Raw genomic sequence first — 24,151 nt, 5'->3', positions numbered from 1 at the left:
GCAGCAGGGAACTCCAGGAGGGGACCCCCAGCAGCCGGCCGGGGCAGATGTTTGCAACGTGTTCGCTGGCAGCAGGGAGGGGAGGCCAGAGGCACCGGGATGACCTGGCTGGCTCGTGAGGGGACCACACAGGGATGTCGCCACACCCCCTCTCCTGGGACACAGATCAGATGGGGTGGGGTCAGGTGCAGTCAGGAGACACCCTGCCCTTCCCACCTGGCTGCTCCCTCCACCATGGACTGCACTGGGAGTGGCATCCGGTTTGGGGTTACCCTGGGCCTCTACTGCCTGCCCTGGAACTGCATCCTGGCTTGGAAATGGGCTGCTCCTCCCTCTGCCCCTGAGTTTCTGGGGATGGTGCCAGTACCAGTACTTTGCCCTTGACCCTTGGTAACAGGGGAAACATGTAACCCTGTCCCGACCAATCACAGTTTCCCGTTCCCCTGGCCACTGTGATTGGTGCAGGGATGGGCATGGGACCTGAACAGGACCAATGGAGTCCTTCCCTGAGAATGAAGACTGTTCCCTCCTGAGTCTCAGACCTTGCGAGGAGCGATTCCGGAAGGTCGCTGGTGGCCACTAGACTCCTCGGCAGACCAGGAGATCGGGTCTGGAATGGGGCTTGGAGTTGAGCCCATGCAGCAAGCTAGGGGCAGGGCGAGTTTAGGAGAAGAATCAGCCAGGCTGCCGGCTGGCTGGGAGGGGCTCCGGCGGTCCCAGCAGCGTGGGCGAGGAGAGGGGAGTGGAGCAGCCACTCTGGGCGACCCAGTGACCTTGAACATTTGAGCCCCGTGAAATCGGGGCAGCTGGATGAGGAGCGCAGGGGCAGCTGGGGCCGCGCACAGAGCAAGGGGAGGGACTGCCCCCGCTGGGTCCTGCAGAGACAGGCCGCTTTCTGCTTTAAAACGCAGGCAGAGGCCAATTAAACCAAAGCACTGAGGTGCCTCCCGGCAGAGATGGCCACAGGAAGGGGTTAAACAAGGGCACAGCTGACTGGCCAGCTTGGGACAGGAAGTGAGGCCAAGCTGAGGCCAGGCCGGGGAGGAAATGCAGGATTCTCTCCCTCAACCCTCAAACTGACCTTTTCAGATCGCCCAAATCTTCTTCCTCTTTTTCCTAATATGTCTGAGCACCATGCAGCCCTGTGATTTGTGGTGGTGGTTTCTCTGTCTCAGGACAGCGGCCGGGGGAGGAACTACGTTTTGCTCACTGTACAGATGAGGAAACTGAGGGCCACAGTGGTGATGCAGCTGCTGATAACTGACAGGGATGAAGCTGAAATCAGGTCCCTCTGACCCCCAGGCCAGGGCTCGCTCTTTCTTTTTTATTTTTCTTTTAGAGGCAGGATCTCACTGTGTCGTCCAGGCTGGAGTACAGTGGTGCAATCACGGGTCACTGCAGCCTTGACCTCCCAGAGTCAAGTGATCCTCCCACCTCAGCCTCCCAAGTAGCTGGGACTACAGGCATGCACCACCACACCTGACTAATTTTTTAAGTTTTTGTAGGCCGGGCGCGGTGGCTCACGCCTGTAATCCCAGCACTTTGGGAGGCCAAGGCAGGTGGATCACGAGGTCAGGAGATCGAGACCATCCTGGCTAACACAGTGAAACCCCATCTCTACTAAAAATACAAAAAAATTAGCTGGGCGTGGGTGGCAGGCACTTGTAGTCCTAGCTACTTGGGAAGCTGAAGCAGGAGAATGTTGTGAACCCGGGAGGCGGAGTTTGCAGTGAGCCGAGATCGTGCCACTGCACTCTAGCCTGGGCGACAGAGTGAGACTCCGTCTCATAAAAAAAAAAAAAAAAAAAAAAAAAAAAAAAAAAAAAAAGTTTTTGTAGAGATAGGGTCTCACTATGTTGCCCAGGCTGATCTCAAACTCCTGGGCTCAAGTGATCTTCCCTCCTCAGCCTTCCAAAGTGCTGGGATGCCAGGTGTGAGTGCCGTGCCGGGCCTTTCAGAGCTCTTTCCTTGACAGCTCTGTGGCTCCCACTGACAGGGCTCTGCCAGCGGGCTGAGGAGCTGCCTCTCTCTCCCTTCACCCTATGCTGGGGTGACTCACAGATGCCCTGGTCTCATGGTGGCCTGACTATGGCCTCCCCACCCTCTGCTCCCATCTCCTCTCTCACAGAGCCCAGCTGTGAATGGATATCTGTCCACCATGCATAGATGGTGACCACACACACACACACCACCGTCTGTCCTGGAGAAACTTCAGAGAGAAGGGGCATCACAGCTTTAAGCCTCTGCTCTCGGAACTGCTATTTGGGCCAGGTCCCTTCTGACTTTCTGGCCCATCCGGGGCATTTTGCTGGATGGTTTGGAGCCGGACCAGAGGGGAGGGCTGTCCTCTCTGATTCCAGCACAGTTCCCAGCGTCGCCTCCAGGTGTGAGGGTCACAGGTGCAGCTTCAGGGAGGGACTGATGCCCACTAAGCCCTGTGGTGTCTCCAGCAGGGGGATGGTGGTGGCTCTCCCTGTTGAAGGCAGATACGCCTGGGCTCAGGCCCTGCCCTGCCTTCCCCCTGTACACTCAGTTGTGTGACCCTGTCAAGTCGCATAACCTCTGAGAGCCTCAGTTTCCCCATCTGAGAAGTGGGGATAATGATACCCTTAAGACTGCTGAGTGACTGGTGGACCCTTGACGGTTGGCTGTTATACCAACAGGCACTGCTGTCCCCAAAGCTGCCACCCAGCAAACCTAGCGCCACCCCACTCTCACGCCCCAGAGTCCAGCAGCCCTGAAAGACTGGGGGTGGGGTCAGGCAGAAAATGGAGCAGCCCGGCCAGCAGGGTGGGGACCGGAAAAAGAAGGGGTGGCTGCAGGAAAGGTGTGGCCGGAACCCCTGGAGCCAGCAGCTGGAAGGAAGGAGTCGCCAGGTGGGTCCCACCCTTGGCAGGCTGCGCCAGGAGGCATGAGGCCAGGGCGCTTGGCTGGGCCATTCCCACCTCCGGAGACCCTGGGATGTCCTTCGGGATGGAGGGCCAAGCATTGTCCCTGATTACAAGAGGTGCTTGCTGGTGGCTTTCACACGGTTCATTGTATGCTGGGGCCTTGGGAACTGACTTCAGTGTCCCTGGCTCAGTGGGGTCTCAGATCATGGCCCTCCATCTGCCATGTCCCTGAGCTTGATGCCGGTGTGGGCGGCAGAGCAGGGGTGTGTCGGGAAGGGAGGAGGACTGAGCTCTCCCAGCTGCAGTCACTCATTCAGCCTGCACCAGCGTGTGCCCCTGGGTGTCTAGCCCTGGGCTAGGCCCTGAGGAGAGGGCGATAGAAACTCTGTGTGACCCCCACCTTCCAGGAGTTTGGTGCGGGGGGTCTGGCCAGGAGCAGCCACATGCACAGTGATTCTGCAGATGGGAGAAGCTTCCCAGAGAAGGTGGAGGTGGAGACCTGAAGGACCAGGAGTTGGCCGGGCTGAGTGGGTGGAGAGAGAAGAGAGGGTATTCCAGGCCAAGGGGCAGCATGTGCAAAGGCCCTGAGGCCAGAGAATCTGTAGAACAAACAAATAAGCAACCAAAAATGGGGATGAGGGAGAGGAGTCAGGCTTTGGGGCCATTCTAAGTGTCTTTAAAGGGTTGGATATGAAATGTGGCACGTCAGGGCACCGCTGAGGGTCACACAGCTAATAGGAGTCGGTTAGGACTCAAACCCAGGTCCGAGTCCCTTTGACCCTTGAAGTCATGCACTACACAGAGTCTTTCTCAGGCCAAGGGTGTGGCCCTGTCCCAGGGTGTTTGACAGACCAACCAGAAACGGAGCCACAACTTACAATTTGACCTTTGGAAACAGACAGCAGGCACTGGCCAAGGGCGTCATGGAGAAGGTGACCTTAGGCTGAGCCTGGAGGGATGGGTGAGTTTAGGTTCCTAGTAGGCAAAGGAAGACAGGACACAGCAGAGAGTCCTCCAAAAAAAGACAGGCCTCCAGGCCACCTCCCATCTGCACTCCCTGCCCCCACCTCCCCTTCTGCACCCCTGGCCTTCCCATCTGCAGCCCCTACCTCCCCCTCTGCATCCCCTAACTACTTCCCATCTGCCCACTTTCCTCCCTCCTCCAGCCAGTTTCCTCCCCTCCTCCAGCCTCAGTCTCCCCATCACAAAGGGAAAGGAGGAGACCCGGGCAAAAAGGGCCAGGACAACTTGGGGACTCTCAGGAGGGCTCTCGGGTATCTCCTTCCCAAGGAGAGGGGAGGGGGCAGGGGGCCTAGAGTCAAGGGCACCAGCCTGGTCCCCCGCACTTCCCTCCTGCCAGGATTCTGAACAATGTCTCTGGAAAGTAGGGTTACTAGGACCCTCCAGGGGCATGGGTTAGGTGCCAAGGGGTGCCTGGTACACAGTAGGTATTCAATAAATGCCCCTGGGCCCTCTGGTGGCTACCCATTCCCCCTGACAAGAAGCAACTACTGATCCACAATGAGTGGGGCAAAGGCATCTTGCAGGCCCCAAATGTCCAGTGTTAAGGGGCCTCCACCTGAAAGCAAGTCCTATCCCTCTCAGTATGCGGGTGTGCACACACGGAAACATGCTCACACTCACACATGTGTACACACAGAAATGCGTACACACAAAGACACATGCACACACAGAAATGTGCACGCTCAGACACATGTGTGCACACACGGTGTCGAAAATCCCATCCTCCTGGCCAGGTGCAGTGGCTCACGCCTGTAATCCTAGCACTTTGGGAGGCTGAGGCGGGCAGATGGGCAGATTGCTTAAGCTCAGGAGTTCGAGACCAGCCTGGGCAACATGGCAAAACTCTGTCTCTACTAAAATACAAAAATTAGCTGGGTGTGGTGGTGGGCACCTGTAATCTCAGCTACTGGGGAGTCTGAGGCAGGAGAATGGCTTGAACCTGAGAGGTGGAGGTTGCAGTGAGCGGAGGTAGTGCCACTGCACTCCAGCCTGGGCGAAACTCCGTCTTAAAAAAAAAAAATTCCCATCCCCCTATCTCTCTGTCCATGAATTCACTCCTGCATCCCCAAGGCTCTGCCCAACTCTGTGTCCTGTAAATAGTCATTCAAGGTTCCAGAGCCCCAAGCCCCAGGACCAAGGGGAGGTCCCACAGCTGAGCACTTCCTGTCCCTTCCTTTCTGACCCCTCAGTGCTCTTAGTCACTAGTGGCTGGAAGTTGGGGTGGGCCTCATGGCTAATTAGGGATGGAATAAGTGGTACCCAGGCTTTGGAGAGGCAGCCCCAAGTTCAAATTCAATTACTCATCAGGGTTACTGTGTCCCTTTTTTTTTTTTTTTTTTTTTTTTTTGAGACGGAGTCTCGCTCTGTTACCCCAGGCTGGAGTGCAATGGCACGATCTCCGCTCACTGCAACCTCTGCCTCCCAGGTTCAAGCGATTCTCCTGCCTCAGCCTCCTGAGTAGCTGGGACTACAGGCGCACACCATCATGCCCATCTCATTTTCATATTTTTAGTGGAAACGGGGTTTCACCATGTTGGCCAGGATGGTCTCCATCTCTTGACCTTGTGATCCGCCTGCCTCGGCCTCCCAGAGTGCTGGGATTACAGGCGTGAGCCACTGCGCCCAGCCTCATTGTGTTCCATTATTTAGGTTGAGCACTGCACAGGGAGTCATGTCAAAGGGGAGGCTGTTCACATTGTGGACATCTTTATCATCTAGAAAACATGTTTGTGTTTTTATGATAGCTTTATTGACTTGAAAGATGGACTACTTTTCCATCAATTACATCAATTTTCTGTCAGATGGTAGCAAAGGCACTTGTTCTAACAAAATCAGTGTCAGGCAATTGTCTTAATTACTCCCAGCGGTTTTTATTAAAACTGGGGTTCCTATTATTTTGTTTAATTTATATATAATGACATCATATCCGGTGTACTACTGTTAAGAAATTAATCATAGGATAACTTTATTTATTTGACATGGAGTCTGCTCTGTCACCCAGGCTGGAGTGTGGTGGTGTGATCTCCGTTCACTGCAACCTCTACCTCCTGGGTTCAAGCAATTCTTCTGCCTCAGCCTCCTGAGTAGCTGGGACTACAGGCACGCACCACCACGCCTGACTAATTTGTTTGTATTTTTAGTAGAGACAGGGTTTTGCCATGTGGCCAGCCTGGTCTCAAACTCCTGACCTCAGGTGATCCACTTGCCTTGGCCTCCCAAAGTGCTGGGATTACAGGTCTGACCCACCTGGCCAGATTAAGCATAGGATAACTTTAAAATATTAGTTGGAGAAAGAAAAAAAAAAAAAAGAGAAAGAGGTGGCCTCTCAGTTTGTTTCTACATCTGTCTTCTGGGCCTAATGGCTCACCCCTTTTGAGATATGCCAAGGATACAGGAAAATCTATGTGAAGTTTGTGATGGCCAGTAGGTGCTTAGCCAGTTTGCACCTGTGACATGCAGCTCTCCTGGAAACTTGCTCTGCAAACTGGAGGGCTCTCACTGCCTCAGTTTACCCACCCGAGAAGAGAGGCAAATCTCCCCAAGAGCGGAGGAGGCTCGGTCATCACAGAGTCCTGTTCCTGCCTGGGCTGAAATTCTCACCCCTGAGCTTCTCCAAATTTGGTGCTGCCCAGAGTCCTGACCCTGTTTCCTGTCCCCCTCACCCCTCCCCTCCGTCCTGGCTGCCAGAGGGGCCGCCACTGGTGGGTCCCTCCCTAGAGCCCCCAGAAGCTGCCCAGAGAGGAAATCCTCTTCCTCCTCTTACAGGCTGGAAGCTACAGAATGTTTCTTTTGGAATTTTTTGGCTTCCACATTGCAGAATGTTCTAGCCTTGTCAGCCACAGGCCCCCCTTCCCTCTCGGCTGGCAATTCTTTGGCCAAAGACGAGCTTGGACCTCACCTCTCCTCTCCCTCCTCCTCCTTCTCTGAAGTTTGTTGCGAGCAAAACAAAACATGCCAAGGAGCTCAGAAGATCTGACCGGAAATTCACGAAACTCACCCAACAGCTGATGCTTTCCAGAAAGACAGAGTCCGGGGCAGCAGAGCAGGACAACTTGTGCCACCCCCAAAACAACAAAAAAGCAGGAGGAGGGCAGGGGAGAATCCGAAGGGCTGTTGTAGGCCCTGCCTTGGCCTGGAAGAGAAAAACCCAGCTCTTTCCTCATCTAGCTCTGAACCCTCCTTTCTTGGCAGCGGAATAATTAAATATTCATGCCTTTTCTCCTTCCCCTAAGAAAGTGATAAGTCAGATTTCTGCACACACACAGAAAAAGTGCCCTAAGGTGAGAGGTTGGAGCCAAATTTCAGTTGGAGACAAAGCCTTCACTTCAATTTACGAATGAAAAGACCCTTCACCTTTGCCGCTGTGAATTTCCTAGATACACACGGTCAAGACAATCTGAGAATTATGAGGCTCCAGGACCAATTAGGGCTGTTTGTGTTGACGTCAAGTCTGGGGGAATTTTTTTTTTCTTCCCCTTGCAAGTATTTATGATACTGACAGATGCAGCAGGGAAAAAAATCCCTGAGCAGGAATGAGCCTCATGGGGCCACGTGGGTAAGGATTCAATGTGAAAAGCAGTCTCTGGTATGGTTTAAGCCACCAGATCTGTGCCCCTGCTCTGCCGGCATGAAGACAGGGAAACAGAGCAATTATTGTGCACCTACTGTGTGCCAGCATGCTCCCAGGCATGTGACGAAGACTGCATAGTTGGTTTGTTGGGTTTTTTGTTTGTTTTTTGCTCTTTTTTTTTTTTTGAGACAGAGTCTTGCTCTGTCGCCCAGACTGGAGTGCAGGGGCACCATCTCAGCTCACTGCAACCTCCGCCTCCCCAGTTCAAGCAATTCTCCTGCCTCAGCCTCCTGAGTAGCTGGGATTACAGGCGTGCACGACCACACCCGGCTAATTTTTGTATTTTTAGTAGAGATGGGGTTTCACCATGTTGGCCAGGTTGGTCTAGAACTCCTGACCTCAAGTGATCCGCCAGCCTCAGTCTCCCAAAGTACTGGGATTGCAGGCGTGAGCTACTGCACCCAGCCAAGTACATGGTTTAATCCCTACAACAGACCCAAGAAGAAAGAACTCATCCCATTCCGTGGGTGAGGAAATGGAGCAGCAGAGTCATTTGGTCTAAGGCCAGGGATGGGATTTCTATCCTGTCTCGTTTCGCGGGGTTTTTTTTGTTTGTTTGTTTGTTTTTTGGGTTTTTTTTTGAGATGCAGTTTCCCTCTTGTTGCCCAGGCTCGAGCGCAATGGTGCAATCTCGGCCCACTGCAGCTTCTGCCTCCCCAGGTTCAAAGATTCTCCTGCCTCAGCCTTCCACGTAGCTGGGATTACAAGTGCAAGCCACCATACCCAGCTAATTTTTTGTATTTTTAGTAGATTCGGGGTTTCACCATGTGGGCCAGGCTAGTCTCGAACTCCTGGCCTCAAGTGATCCGCTCCTCAGCTTCCCAAAGTGCTGGGATCACAGGTGTGAGCCACTGCGCCCGGCTTTGGTTAGCTTTAAAGATGATCCCACTGTTGGCAATTCCGTTCCGTTTAGGTTCTCCCCGTGCAAAGCGCAGTAAGGTTTGCCGTTCTGTGGGAGGCCAAGGTTGCAGCCTTTAGGCTCTGCCTGGAGTCATGTCTCTCCTACACACCAGGAAACTCAGAGAAGAACCCGGAGGGGCTGAAGGGCCTGGATCAGGTCCAGCGTCTGAAGGGACTTAACAAGGAGTAAAGTATCTGCCCTGCTATTCCTTACAAAAGCACCTGGAGAGGGACAGGGCTGCTGGTGTGGTTTAACACACCCCACACTTTCACTCAAACACACATCGATTCAGCACCTGCTGTATGGAAGGGGACAGTGCAGTGGTAAAGTGCAGCCTCTTCAATGCTGGCCCTGGATAAGGGGTCGGCTCCCTCTGGACCTCAGTGTCCACATCTGAAAAATGGGGACAAGGAGAGATGCCCCTGGCAAGGTTGTTGTGGGGACTGAGATAAAGCTGTAGAGGTCCCCTGTGGGCTTCTGCAGCCAGAGGCCTGGGTTCAAATCCTGCCTCTGGGTGGCTATGGTGGCTGGTGCCTGGAATCCCAGCTTTGGGAGGCCGAGGCAGGAGGATCACTTGAGGCCAGGAGTTTAAGACCAGCCTGGGCGACATAGCGAGATCTCATAGCACTAATCTTTTTTTTTTTTTTTTTTAATTAGCAGGGTGTGGTGGCACACACCTGTAGTCCCAGCTACTCTGGAAGCTGAGGCGGGAGGATCACTTGAGCCCAGGAGGTCAAGACGGCAGTGAGCTGTGACTGTGCCACTGCACTCCAGCCTGCATGACAGAGAGAGACCTTGTCTCGAAAAACAAAACAAAACAAATCCTGCGTGTACCTCCTGTGTGACCTCAGGCCTGCAACTCACCTCTCAGTGTCTCCGCTTCCTTACCTGGAAAAAGCGATGGTAACAGTGGCTACCTCACGCTATTGTTGTGAGGGGTAAAGGCATTTGTTTATAATTTATTAAACACGGCGGGTTGTAGTAGCTCACGCCTTTAATCCCAGCACTTTGGGAGGCCAAGGCGGGCGGATCACGAGGTCAGAAGTTCAAGGCCAGCCTGGCCAACATAGTGAAACCCGGTTTCTACTAAAAATACAAAAATTAGCCGGGCATGGTGGCACACGCCTGTAGTCCCAGCTACTCGGGAGGCTGAGGCAGGTTAATCATTTGAACCTGGGAGGTGGAGGTTGAGGTGAGCCGAGATCGTGCCTCTGCACTCTAGCCTGGGCAATGGAACGAGACTCTGTCTCAAAAAAAAAAAAAAAAAAAAAAAAAAAGTTAAACAGTACGTATATATTTTATGTAGTTTTTTGCAGACCTGTTCATAAGAATTGTCTGTGGTGGTGGAGAAGGGGCATTGCACACAAAACCTGTTAGCACAGTCCAGGCACACAGGCAGTCATCAGGAAATGTGCTGCTATTATTTTTATTCTGTAGGTTAGTGGGAGCCATGGAGAGTCTTGGAGTGAGAGAATCACATTGAGCAAAGTTCTATTTTAAGCATGTTAGAAGTGAAGATTTAAGAGACTAGACCACCAGTGCATGAGCTACCTTTGTGTGTGTGAGGAAAAGATGTCCCCCGCTGGGCAGACAGAGCCCCGTGCCAGGGCACATGGCTTGTTGGATGGAGCTAAGCACCCTTGCAGAGTGAACAACCTGCCCAACAGTACCTGGCAGCTTTGGCCAAGAGGACATAATGGAGTAGTTGTTAATTAGAGCCTCTGCCACTAATCTCTTTGCCTCTCTTGCTCGGTGTCCCCTCCCCCACTCCCCGCCCCACCAACCCCCCTGCATAGAGCAGGCAGCCCTGAGCCTGGAAGCCCACGCAGCAGATGGAAAGGCTTCCAGCTGGCCCCGGGCATGTGTGTGGGTGGGTGGAAGGGGGTGGGTGGAACAATTTCCTGTGCCCCGATCCCAGCTAGCTCACTCTGACCACATTTTTCCACCTCGCTTTTTTGCTTATAATTCGCTCACACATCTTACAATCTGGATTGTTTTTTGTGAATGGAATGTAACCTGAGAGCTGGGGAGGAAAGTCCCGGTGAGGCCGTATGGATGAAGAAGGCGCCCCTCTCCGTGTGAAAGGGGAGCCGGGGCAGGCACTGCGGGCTCCCTGGTGGCCAGGGCAGCCGGCAAGACGGCAAGACGGACAGCGCCAGGTGGGGAAGGTCACGGCGCCCGCAAGGCCGAAGAAACAGGAGAGGCTGGGACTCCCCCAAGCCCCTGCCGCCTGGCAGCTCCCCCAGCCGTGTTTTCTGAGCAGGACCACCCAGGGAGAATCTGACCCCTGCTGGGATGGGGCACGGGGGGCTGTGGCCTCTTCTAGGAGGAGTCTGGTGACTTCCAGCGGCAGATCTGAAGTCTGTACCCAGTACCCGGTACTAAGTAGCCCTCGTTCACTAATTCGTTTGTTCATTAATTTGTCCAAAAATATTTATTGAGTGCCATGTGCCAGGCACGGCGCCAGGCACCGGGAACTGCTGTGAACGAGACAGCTGAGGCCCTGCCCTCGTGGATGGTGGGGAAAAGCAACCAGCACACACCTCTGAATGCTGACAAGCTTAGGGGTTCCTCCGTGAGCTAAGCGCTTTGCATGTGTTTTGTCATTTCATCCCCAAGCAACTCTAGACGTCATGTTGTCACTGTCCATTTGACGTTCGAGAAAAATCAAGGCCCAGACAGATTCAACAACTTGCCCACGAACAGAGTCAGGAAGGCTGGACCAGGTCCTGTTGACCCCTGGCCTGAGAGTCTCACTACTGTGCCTCCCACAGCTGAGCCCCAGCTTCGGGCAGGTCCCAGGCTGCCGGACTCCCTGGGCATGGGAGGTCTGGGGTGGTAGAGGCTTCCTGGCCCTTCCCAGCGGCGAGGCAGGCCTTGCTCTGCTGAAGACCTGAGGCCTGCCAGGGTTGCCCCCGATGCAGCCAGGGAAAGAGTGTGAATTTGAGGGGCTCACAAAGTTTCCCAAGGCTCCCGCCTTCAGCAGCTGAGGATAACAAGTCCCTCACCAAAGAGTGAGTGTGAGGATGAAACAAGGTTCAGTTTAGGCAAAGTGCTAAGCACGCTTTCTGGCATAAGGTAGGTGTTCGATAAACGCTGCTTGCACAGTGAACAAACTGCCCAACAGTACCTGGCAGTACACTTCCCGGTCTCTTTCATTAAAAGGTGATACAATTGAACTGAGAGGTCCAGGAAGGGCGGGTGTTGAGGCTAGACAGATTTGGGTGGCGCTGAGAACTCTGGAGAGAAGCCAGAAGGTGGCTGTTCTACCTGCCACTTCCAACACGCCTGTCCTTTTTGAGCACTCACTGTGCCCACAGTGTGCCAGCACTTTCCCTGGACAGCCCAGAGCCACAGAAACAGCCGTCAGCAAGAAGACCTTGAAGATGGGGCCACGGTCATTGTGCCTTCAAAAGCCTGGAAAGCTTCAGGGAATTAATACAGTATATGCTTTCCTGGATCTGTGAGCTGAGAGAGCCCACATAGACTGAAAACTCCGGGCCCTGGCCCTTCTCTCTGCTTAAAAACAATGGAGACATAATCCATATGCCATAAATTAACAATTTTAAAGTATGCAATTCAGAGGTTTTTCATATATTCACAAGGGTGCTCGAGTATCACCACTGTCTACTTCCAGAATATTTTCATCACCCCAAAAGATCCCATGCACTTAACAGTCACCCCATCCCCTCTCCCCCCATCCCCCAGCCCCTGGCAACCATGCATCCACCTTATATCTCTATAAATGTTCTTGTTCTTAACAGTTCTTGTAAATGGAAACCTATGCCATGCAGGTCTTTTGTAAACTGCTGCTTTCACTTAGCATGGTGTTTTCATGATTTATCCACACTGCAACATGACTCAGCACTTCATTCCTTTTCATGACTGAATAATATTCTACTGTGTGGATATACCACACCTTGTCTCTTCATCAGTGGATGGACATCTGGCGATTTCTACTGGTTGGTTACTAAGAATACTGCTGTTAAAAACATTTGTGGACAGGTTTTAGTGTGGACAGATGCTCTCCTTCGTCTTGGGGATAAGCCTAGGCATGGAATTGCTGGGCTGCATGGTAACTCTTGTGTTTAAACCTTTTGAGGAGCTGCCAGACTGTTTCCACTGCAGCTGCACCATTTTCATCCCCACCTGCCACAAAGATGGGTTCCAATTTCTCCATATCCTCACCCACACTTGCTATCATCCGTCTGTATGATCCCAGCTGCTGCCCTGGCCGGAGTGAAGCGTCTTCTCAGTGCCATGTGGCCTTTCACTGGCATATGCTTGTCTAAATGGGGGCTCTCGCGAGACCATGGCTTCAGCAAGGCAGGGCCCACCCATGCCTGTCACCTGTCACGTCCACCACTGGCCCTCAGAGCCAAGCCCGGAGCAATTGCTCAATAAAAGCGCATTAAATGAATGAGTAGCTCAAGAACTGCTAAAGTGCGAACGCAGGCATCCTGACTGCATGTGGCTCTGAGTTCCAAAGATTTTTTATCATTTAGAGAAGCCCAAGAAACCATAACAAAATTGCCATCGTGTGGAAATTTCCCAGGGCCCATCTGATGACCTGTCCTCACTTCAGGCCCCCTGGAGCTGGAGGTCATCCTCACAGCGGCGCCGCTGGGGGGGACTTGGTCCCGATGGGGGGGCGGGCAGCGGGGGAGTGACTGCACCAGGCCCACGGGCAGCAGTGTCTTCTTCCTGGACGGCACCCCGGCCTGGCTGGGGCCCAGTCCCCGCGCCTTGGCCTCTGAGGTGGTCGTCCCAGCCAAATGCACGAACGCGTCACCTCATTGGAGCGGATGTGCCCAGGCCGCTCTGCAGAGAGGAAGCGCACAGCTCAGCACTTATTGTTTAAAGAAGGTTTCGCAAAGCCCCGAGGCCGAGGCTGTGAGTCGTTCCTGTGGAATCAGGGAGCCTGCAGGGAGGTCACCCTTTGTTCCCTCTGACAGAGGCGGCTTGGCTGGTGGCCGTGGCCTCAGCGGAACCCTGAAGTCAGCAGAGCTTGTATCGGAGACCTTCCCACTTTACTCACTCACACTCCCGGCCTCCCCTCCCTGCGGGAAAGCTCCCATCCCAGGCCCAGCCAGGGTCTCCTCCCCAGGACAGGCGCGGAGGAAGAGGCAGAGTTAAACCGGCCATCGCTCAGTGACGCACCACACTATTCTCTATTCTGCCGGGGAGGGGAGGGGGGCTTTATTCCCATTTTACAGATGAGGAAACTGAGGCCCACAGCAAGTCAGGACCGGTCCACAATTCACAGCTGGTAGGTGGCGGAGCTGGGATTGGAACCAAGCAGTTTGGCCGCGGCAGCCCCTAAAAGGTGGGCTGGGGGTGGGTGATGACCTGGGCCAGAGTTATCAGGAGCTCAAGACAGAGGAGGAAAATAAGGGCTCTGAGAATGGGCGCGGTGGCTCACGCCTGTAATCACAGCACTTCGGGAGGCCGAGGCGGGCGGATCACTTGAGGCCAGGAGTTCCAGACCAGCCTGGCCAGCATGGTGAAACTCCGTCTCTACTAAAAATACAAAAAAATTAGCTGGGTGTGGTGGCGCATGCCTGTAATACCAGCTACTTGGGAGGCTGAGGCAGGAGAATCGCTTAAACCCAGGTGGTGGAGGTTGCAGTGAGCTGAGATAGTGCTACTGCACTCCAGCGTGGCTGACAGAGTGAGACTCTATCTCAAATTTTTAAAAAAGTGGGGACGGGGGGGAGGGCTCTGAGTATTTAATTAATCAATTAATTTTAATTTCAATAGGTTTTTGAGGAATAGGTGGTGGTTGGTTACATGAATAAGTTCTTTAGTGGTGACTTCTGAGATTTTGGTGCATCTGTGTTTACAATATAAGAGGTGGGGCCTTGCTTCTAAGGCTGGTTTGTTTTTTTTTTAATTGTTGTTTTTTGCCACTTCAGGAGGGTCTAACCTTATGCCTTTTTTCCTTTTTTTTTTTTTTTTGAGACGGAGTCTCGCTCTGTAGCCCAGGCTGGAGTGCAGTGGCCGGATCTCAGCTCACTGCAAGCTCCGCCTCCCGGGTTCACGCCATTCTCCTGCCTCAGCCTCCCGAGTAGCTGGGACTACAGGCGCCTGCCGCCTCGCCCGGCTAGTTTTTTTTTTGTATTTCTTAGTAGAGACGGGGTTTCACTGTGTTAGCCAGGATGGTCTCGATCTCCTGACCTCGTGATCTGCCCGTCTCAGCCTCCCAAAGTGCTGGGATTACAGGCTTGAGCCACCGCGCCCGGCCTTTTTTTTTTTTTTTTAAATTGGTGTGACAGTATACTTTCTTTGAATAAAATGGTATAATAAGGAGACTTCACTTTTTGGAGTTTTAAATAAAGGTTTCTTGGTACTGATATTTTTGTTTGTTTGTTTGTTTGAGGAGGAGTCTTGCTCTGTCTCCCAGGCTGGAGTGCAGTGGCATGATCTCGGCTCACTGCAACCTCTGCCTTCTGGGTTCAAGCGATTGTCCCGTCTCAGCCTCCCAAGTGGTTGGGATTTCAGGCACCCACCACCAAGCCCAATTTATTTTGTATTTTTAGTAGACATGGGGTTTCACCATGTTGTCCAGGTTGATCTCGAACTCCTGACCTCAAGTGATCCACCCGCCTTGGCCTCCCAAAGTGCTGGGATTTTAGGAATGAGCCACCATGCGCAGCCTTTTGTTTTGTTTTGTTTTTTCAGAGGCAGGGTCTTACTCTGTGGCCCAGGCTGGTATGTAGTGGCGCCATCATGGCTCACTGCAACCTCTGCCTCCTGGGTTCAAGTGATTCTCCTGCCTCAGCCTCTCAAGTAGCTGGGATTACAGGTGCCCACCACCACACCTGGCTAATTTTTGTGGTGCAGTCTCGGCTCACTACAGCCTCCATCTTCCGGGATCTGAAGTGATCCTCCCATCTCAGCTTCCCAAGTAGCTGGGACTATAGGCATGCACCACCACACCCAGCTAATTTTTTAAACTGTTTTGTAGAGACAGGGTCTTGTTTTGTTGCACAGGCTGGTCTCAAACTCCTAGATTCAAGCAATCCTCCTGCCTCAGCCTTCCAAATTGCTGGGATCACAAGCATGAGGCACCACCCTCAGCCTTAACCAAGGACATTAAAAAAAATAATAACACAACCGCTACCATTTTGTACCCAACAAGAAACACAAGACTACCACAAATGAAGGAAGACAAATCTCTAAATTCTTTTTTTTTTGAGATGTAGTCTTGCTCTGTTGCCCAGGCTGGAGTGTGATGGTATGATCTCAGTTCACTGCAACCTCCGCCTCCCGGGTTCAAGTAATCCTCCTGAGTAGCTGGGATTACAGGCACCTGCCATCATGCCTGGCTAATTTTTTTTTTTTTTTTTTGTATTTTTGTAGAGATGGGGTTTCACTATGTTGGCCAGGCTGGTCTCGAACTCCTGACCTCAGGTGATCTGCCTGCCTCAGCCTCCCAAAGTGCTGGGAATATAGGTGTGAGCCACTGCGCCCAGCCCCTAAATTGTTTTAAAAATGGAACAAGCCTCACTATGTCAGTTTGCATTTTCCATGTTCTTCCCGGTTCACTGTGGACTGTGGCAGTACCAGCCTGGCTCACTTTACCGCGCAGCTGGCTTTCAGGGGCCCCTGGGCTGGGTGCCTCGGAGGTAGCATCCTATCAACAGATGCTTGTCACTGGCTTCCTGCTGGCTGGTGAATGCCCTGGCAATTTTGTACTACAGAGGAAACAGGTCTCAAACTGTTGGCCAAAAAGTCCTCATGAAAACCCTTCCACCATCCCAAAGATGCCCAAGTACTAAAGAGGACTTGTTGACCTGCACGCGGCCTTCCACCATTGGAAATTTCACTTCTCCCATGCCTAAGGGTTCCTTTGCACCTCCCCACACTCCTAGATAGAGTATTCTTTTGGCAAACACATGACTATTTTGTTCACTGACATGGCCCCAAAGCCTGTGAGATTGCTGGACACAGAATGGGCGCTTAATACATATTCATTCAGTAACTGACCAAGCCCAGACACATGTGCTCTAGTGAAATACTACCCAGCCACTAAAACGAGCTTGATCACTGTGCAGACATCAACATCCATTGAATCCGGAGGGTGGGGCACAAATTGCATGTTCTTCTTTTTTTCATTGTTCTATGTATTTGAAATATTTTTAAATAAAAAGGTAGAAAAATAACAAATATTGGCCGGGTGCAGTGGCTCATGCCTATAATCCCAGCACTTTGGGAGACCGAGGCAGGCAGATCATGAGGTCAGGAGATGGAGACCATCCTGGCTAACAGGTGAAACTCCGCCTCCACTAAAAATACAAAAAATTAGCCGGGCGTGGTGGTGGGCGCCTGTAGTCCCAGCTACTTGGGAGGCTGAGGCAGGAGAATGGCATGAACCCGGGAGGCGGAGCTTGCAGTGAGCAGAGATTGCGCCACTGCACTCCAGCCTGGGCGACAGAGCGAGACTCAGTCTCGAAAAACAAAAAAAAAAGAAGAAAAGAAAAATAACAACTATTATACTGGCACATGAGAATGCCTGTGATGTCAAAATTATGAAATCATATAAATTATTTCCTAAAAGGATTGTAGAGAAATGCATCCTCTGTTACCCACGGATATCTCTGGATGTGGGATTATGCACTTTTCCTACTGTACTTTCTACCTGTGTTTCTAGATTTACTACATAATTAGGGAGGGAAAGGCTGGGCGCGGTGGCTCACGCCTGTAATCCCTGCACTTTGGGAGGCCGAGGTGGGTGGATCACCTGAGCTCAGGAGTTGGAGGTCAGCCTCGGCAACATGGTGAAACCCTGTCTCTGCTAAAAATACAAAAATTAGCCGGGCGTGGTAGCACATGCCTGTAATCCCAGCTACTTGGGAGGCTGAGACAGGTGAATAGCTTGAACCCGGAAGGTGGAGGTTATAGTGAGCCGAGATCGCGCCACTGCACTCCAGCCTGGGCAACAGAACAAGACTCCATCTGAAAAAAGAAAATAATAATAATTAGGGGGAAAAACAGCTTTGTAAAAAACGCAACTTCAGGCTTACTTTCCCCACCATCCTTCCCTTTATCTCCTGTCCTGGGGAGCTGCAAATTGCTTCTAAATTGCCTTCTCTTTGCTTAGGAGGGGAACAGCTTTTTTCCTGTCTCATGGAAATGTTTGTGCCGCCAGGAGTCCAGCAGAAGAGACACAGGAGAGGAACACAGCCCCTGCGTGGGCCCAGGTGCGGGGCGTTCCGTGGGGAGCTCCACGCTGGGAACAGAGGCCTTTCCCTGTTGCTCAGAAGGCTGCATGGAGGCCAGGGGTGCAAGATGTTCTGGGATGTGGGATGGGGCTTCAGGGTGTCAGGGCTGGGAGGGCACCAGGCATCACTAGGCCCCACTCTTTCATTAGGCAAATAAGAAAATCAGACCAGGCGCGGTGGCTTACTCTTGTAATCCCAGCACTTTGGGAGACTGAGGCGGGCAGATGGCTTGGACTCAAGAGTTCGAGACCAGCCTGGGCAACAGCGCAAAACCCTGTGTCTACCAAAAATACAAAAAATTAGCTGGGTGTGGTGGTGCGTGCCTGTGGGCCCAGCTACTTGGAAGGCTGAGGTGGGAGGATCGCTTGAACCCAGGAGGCAGAGGTTGTAGTGAGCCAAGATCGCACCACTGCACTCCAGCTGGTTGACAGAGTGAGACCCTGTCTCAAAAACTAAAAAAAGAAGGCAAATGAGATTCAGAGGGACAAAATGACCTGCCCAGAGCCACACAGCACACCCGTGGCTAAGGTGGAATTTGATCCCATGACTCCTGAGCCCCCGCCCGGCCCCCACCAGGTCCCATGCACTTTTCTCCAGGGCTTCCACCCCCAGCCTTTCTGTTTCATAAACCCACATGGCAGCGATGCCAGCCACTTCCTGTGTCACCAGGTTTTGACATCATCACTGGGTTTTCCAAAGCGAAACATATTTTGGGTTTTTTGTTTATTTGTTTGCTTTGTGAGATGGAGTCTCGTGCTGTCACCCAGGCTGGAGTGCAATGGTGTGATCTCGGTTCACTGCAGCCTCCACCTCCCAGGTTCAAGTGATTCTCCTGCCTCAGCTTCCCGAGTAGCTGGGATTACAGGCACCCACCACCACACCTGGCTAATCTTTGTATGTTCAGTAGAGACGGTGTTTCACTATGATGGCCAGGCTAGTCTCAAACTCCCAACCTCAGGTGATTCGCCCGCCTTGGCCTCCCAAAGTGCTGGGATTACAGATGTGAGCCACCGCACCCGGCCATTTTGGTTTATCTTTGTCTTTTTTTCTGCTCACTCGAAGAAATCTGAGCACCCTTCCTAATTATTTGGTTGAGACTGGAGACACGCGCAAGGCACACCAAAAACACGACAACAACCCCAGGGAACCTGCAGTCACTGCTGGCCTGGAGGAAGATGGGACACCAGGCCTGTTGCTGGGGCGTGGTCAGCTCATGAGCCCGAAGGTCTCTGGAACAAGGGGCGTTGGCCAAGCTCCCCAGCCCCTGATTGTGGTCCCCTGCAGGAGTGGCTGAGGGAGTCTACACAAAGTGCTTTGCGGCTGGGGCTTTAGCAGCTATGAGTGCCAGAGTCCCTGAGGTAGTAAATGGCCATCAGCCCAGCCAGAGTGGAGCCCTGCAGCCTGGTCTACCCTGGACACAATCCCTGATTTGTACCTGAGCCTGCACCTGAGATTACATTTCCCAGCTTCCTTTGCAGCTAGGTGTGGTCATGTGATTAAGCTCTGACCAATGGGATGTGAGCACAAAGCAATATGCATAGCTTCAGTAAAGAAAAGGGCATGTCCAGGCGTGGTGGCTCACACCTGTAATCCCAGCACTTTGGGAGGCCAAGGCGGGCGGATCACTTGAGGTCAGGAGTTCGAGACCAGTCTGGCCAACATGGTGAAACTCTGTCTCTACTAAAAATACAAAAATTAGCCAGGTGTGATAGTGCACGCCTGTAATCCCAGCTACTAGGGAGGCTAAGGCAGGAGAATTGCTTGAATCCAGGGGATAGAGGTTGCAGTAAGCCAAGATCGTGCCACTGTGCTTCAACCTGGGTGACAGAGTAAGACTCTGTCTCAAAAAACAACAACAAAAACAACAACAACAAAAGAAAAAAAAAAAGAAAAGAAAGAAAAAGGGACATGGCCTCCTTTGCCCCTCCCTTCTTCTTGCTGGCTAGATGGTAGATGCAATGGCTGGAGTTCCAGCAGCTATTTTGGACCATGAAGCAATTCCAGGAATAGAAATTGATAGAAGAATGAGAGAGGAGAAGCCTGGGTCCCAAAATCATGGAGGCTCACAGACGTGAGAAATAAATTCCCATCTTTTTAAAGACATGATTATTTGGGTTTTTCTCTTACTTGTGGCCAATACTGTTCCTGTACTATCTTTTGGTTGGGGAGGGGTTGCAGTCATTTGCAGAGGGGTTGTGAAGGGACCTGCTATGGCGAGGGGCTGGGACAAGTCCTGACGTGAGGTTGGTAATTATTTTGCATAACACTAACTGCTGATGGGCATGTGTGAAACCCTTAGTCCAGTACCCAGCACAGTTTAAGAATGCAATAAATGTTATTTTATTTATTTTTCTTTTTGAGACAGAGTCTTGCTCTGTCGCCCAGTTTGGAGTTCAGTGGCGCAATCTTGGCTCACTGCAACCTCCGCCTCCTTAAAGTGATTCTTGTGCCTCAGCCACCCAAGTAGCTGGGAGTAAAGTTGTGTGCCATCATGCCCAGCTAATTTTTGTGTTTTTAGTAGAGATGGGGTTTCACCATGTTGGCCAGGCTGGTCCACCCCAAATTCCAGGTGGTGGGCAGCCTCTGGGACTGACGCTCTGCAGATGGGTGGTGGAGAGGAAGCTGGAAGTTATGTCACGTGGGAAAAGGTGGCCTAGAAGCAACTAGGGAAGAGAGTCTTATAAAACAGAGGCAGGGTCCGGGGCACCTCTGAGCCATCCTGCCATGCATTCAGCCTGAATCAGTCCTTGAGGAAAAGGACACCAAGGGATGTTCCCCAAAATAACTGGTTCAGAGTCCCCAAAATATCAGTATTGCGCCTGCTAAAGGCAGCGGGTGGCTGTCCTGGGCCAGGAGACAATGGTTTGCTTGTTTGCTAAAACGGCGTTATTGAGACAACTGTAGAATCTCAATGAAGTCTGTAGATTAGGGAATAGAACATAAGAGAGTGAATTTTCCGATGTTGATACTCGTACTGTGGTTATGTAAGAGACTGGTCTTGTTCTTAGGAAACACATATGAAATATTTGGGCAAAGGGGCTTCAGGTCTGCAACCGCTCTCAAGTGGTTCAGAAAATAAAATACACGTGGAGGGGGGCAGCAGAGAGAATGATGAAACAACGTGGTAACATTTCAAAACCGGGGAATCTGTGTGAAGGAGTTCTTATATTATTGCTGCACAACTGAAATTATTTCAAAATAAAAAGTTACAAAAATTTAAAAAACCAAAATCAGTATCATGAATGAAAAAAGGCTGAGAGGCTGGGCGCGGTGGCTCATGCCTGTAATCCCAGCACTTTGGGAGGCCAAAGCAGGTGAATCACTTGAGGTCAGGAGTTTGAGACCAGCCTGCCCAACATGGAGAAACCCTGTCTCTACTAAAAATGCAAAAATTAGCCAAGCATATTGGCGGGCGCCTGTAATCCCAGCCACTCGGGAGACTGAGGCAGGAGAATGACTCGAACCCGGGAGGCAGAGGTTGCAGTAAGCTGGGATCACGCCATCGCACTCTAGCCTGGATGACAAGAGTGAAACTCTGTCTCAAAACAAACAAACAAACAAACAAAATGCTGAGAACAGTTTCTGATTCCACGAGACTATGTAGACCCAGGTAGTCCTTGCAGACCCTCCTAGATCCAGGGGAAAACCAGCTACCATGATGGCAGTGGCTGGATGTGGCAAGTGAGCCTATGGACAGGGTCAGACGCCAGCACAGCCACGTGAATTTCCTGGGTGTGGAGTCACAGGCGGACCTGCGGGACATGTCCTTGCTCTTTGGAGGTGCTCCCTAGATTTCATGATGTCTGTAACCATCTCCCATGTGGTTCCCCAAAAATACATTTATAGGGCTGGGTGCAGTGGCTTATACCTGTAATCCCAGCACTTTGGGAGGCTGAGGTGGGCAGATCACCTGAGGTTGGGAGTTCCAGACCAGCCTGACCCAAATGGTGAAATCCTGTCTCTACTAAAAATACAAAAATTAGGTGGGCTGTGGTGGCGCGTGCCTGTAACCCCAGCCACTCAGGAGGCTGGGTAGGAGCAGAGCAGTAGCAGGAGAGTCACTTGAATCCGGGAGGTGGAAGTTGCAATGAACTGAGATGGTGCTGCTGTACTTCAGACTATGCAACAGAGGGAGATCCTGTCTCAAACACGAAAACAAGACAAATACAAAAACATTTATAGGAGAGAGGGGGTGGGAGGTGGGCCCATGGGATCTAAATGGGGGTACACAGGGATTCATGCATCCCCCAACTTCGCCCCAGCCCCCATTTCTCAACTTTTCTTTCTTTGGCCACTAGATGTCTCTGTGTTGTCCAACCAGGCAGTGGTTTTCTTTTTCTTTTCTTCTTTCTTTTTAGTAGAGACGGGGATCTCACTATGTTGTCCAGGCTGGTCTCGAACTCCTGACCTCAAGTGATCCACCCACCTCGGCCTCCCAAAGTGCTGGGATTACAGGTGTGAGTCACCATAGCCAGCCTTCATTTTTATTTTTATTTTTATTATTATTATTTTTTTTTGAGACGGAGTCTCGCTATGTCGCCCAGGCTGGAGTGCAGTGGCCGGATCTCAGCTCACTGCAAGCTCCGCCTCCCGAGTTTACACCATTCTCCTGCCTCAGCCTCCGGAGTAGCTGGGACTACAGGCGCCCACCACCTCGCCCGGCTAGTTTTTTGTATTTTTAGTAGAGACGGGGTTTCACCATATTAGCCAGGATGGTCTCGATCTCCTGACCTCGTGCTCCGCCCGTCTCGGCCTCCCAAAGTGCTGGGATTACAGGCTTGAGCCACCGCGCCCGGCCTAGCCTTCATTTTTAAAAAGTGCTTAAAGTTTCCAGGATGGCGAATTGAGACCTTTGCCCTTCTTCTCTGACCCTCCTCTCTCTCTCCTACCCTGTGTTAAGGTGGCCTTTTCTCAATTGAGCGTCTTCTCTGGTTTCCCGGGGGACCGCCCAGCCCACTTGACCTCTGCGGCAAGGAATTTTCCACCAGATGGGTCTCTGCTGCCCTCCCGTGGCCATTGGCAGTAGCGCAGACCAGGCCAACTGGAGGGCAGACACCTGACATGGCTTTTGTGGTCTCTCCTGTCCTAGAAGAGCTGGGGTCTGCAAAGACACAGAACCAATTGGAAAGGTATTTACTTAAGGGATTGGCTCACATGACACAAAGAAGACCCTCCAGGAGGCTGGCGCATGAAGGAGTTAATTCACCAAGGGGATAATCCAAAACTCCCTCCAGGACCTGGCTGTTCAGTTGGGAAGTTAAGACACACCCCTTAAAGGGGCCGGGTGCAGTGGCTCCTGCCTATAATCCCAGCACTGGGAGGCCGAGGCGGGTGGATCACCTGAGATCAGGAGTTTGAGACCGCCTGGACAACATGCTGAAACCCCTTCTCTACTAAAAATACAAAATTTAGCTGGGCATGGTGGTAGGCACCTTTAATCCCAGCTGCTTGGGAGGCTGAGGCAGGAGAATCGCTTGAACCTTGGAGGCAGAGGTTGCAATGAGCTGAGATCTTGCCATTGCACTCCAGCCTGGGCGACAGGAGCAAAACTCCGTCTCAAAAAACAAGCAAGCAAACAAACAAAACCACAGCCCTTAGGACAGACACCCACAATTCCAGCAGAGCAGAGCGTTCATGTGAGATGGATATGGGGGGAGGCGACGGGGTGGAGCGTGTTGGAGGAGGAGGGGTGGGGTCAAGGTGCTCCGGAGAGACCCTGTGGGGTAGACCATGGGACGGTTTGCTCTCTTTGGACCCTGTGTGAGTGTCCTGGTGGCCCCCATAGCAAAATTACTCCAAACTGGGGGCTTAAAATGACAGAAGCTTCTTCTCTTGCAGTTCTGGGGCCAGAGGCCGAAATCAAGGTTCTAGGGAGGCTGTACTCCCTCCGGAGGCTCCAGGGCTCTCTCCAGCCCCCTGGCACCTCTCTGTGCTCCTGGCTCACACTGTGCCACTCCTGTCCCTGCCCCTTGGCCTCATGCCCATCTCCCTTGGGTGTGCTTCCATCTCCTCTTCTCATGAGGACTCCAGTGGTGGGATCGGGGCCCACCTTCCTCCGGTGTGACCCAGCTGATCACATCTGCAACGACCCTGTTTCCAAATAAGGCCACACTCTGAGGTCCCCAGGAAGACATACATTTGGGGGGACACTGTTCCACCCAGCACAGCCCCCAAGAGTGAAGGAAGCAGAGAGCAGGAGAGTGACTTGACTGGGGCCCAGTGATGGCTGCATGGCACAAAGGGGACACGGGACCCCCCCACCCCACAGCCTGGCACAGAAAGGAAGGAACCACGCTGACCATGGAACCCCAGGGGGCTACTTAGAGACGTCCCACGGGAGGTTGGAGGGGTTCATGCCCCAGACAGAGAATGGGGACCCAGCAGGGACAGAGCTTGGGTGGTCCACGCATTGTTCAGGGCCTCTGGGGAACGCAGGGCAGGGCATCTGCAAAGGACTATTGGAGAAAGTGTGATGATGAGA

General features: G+C 52.3%; 1 protein-coding gene across 1 annotated transcript in view; it reads left to right on the top strand.

Annotated features, from left to right (window-relative positions):
* Positions 1-21,891: 21,891 nt before the first annotated feature.
* MEAK7 (MTOR associated protein, eak-7 homolog) overlaps positions 21,892-24,151 on the top strand; it is a 672,801-nt gene continuing 670,541 nt past the window's right edge. The window contains exon 1 of the mRNA XM_050773720.1: positions 21,892-21,895. The gene's annotated coding sequence lies outside the window, so the exon portion shown is untranslated. The remainder of the gene's footprint in view (positions 21,896-24,151) is intronic.

The sequence above is a fragment of the Macaca thibetana genome, chromosome 20 (assembly GCF_024542745.1).
Source record: "Macaca thibetana thibetana isolate TM-01 chromosome 20, ASM2454274v1, whole genome shotgun sequence".
In the NCBI taxonomy this organism is placed as follows: domain Eukaryota; kingdom Metazoa; phylum Chordata; class Mammalia; order Primates; family Cercopithecidae; genus Macaca; species Macaca thibetana.
This window is presented reverse-complemented; position numbering and strand designations above follow the sequence as displayed.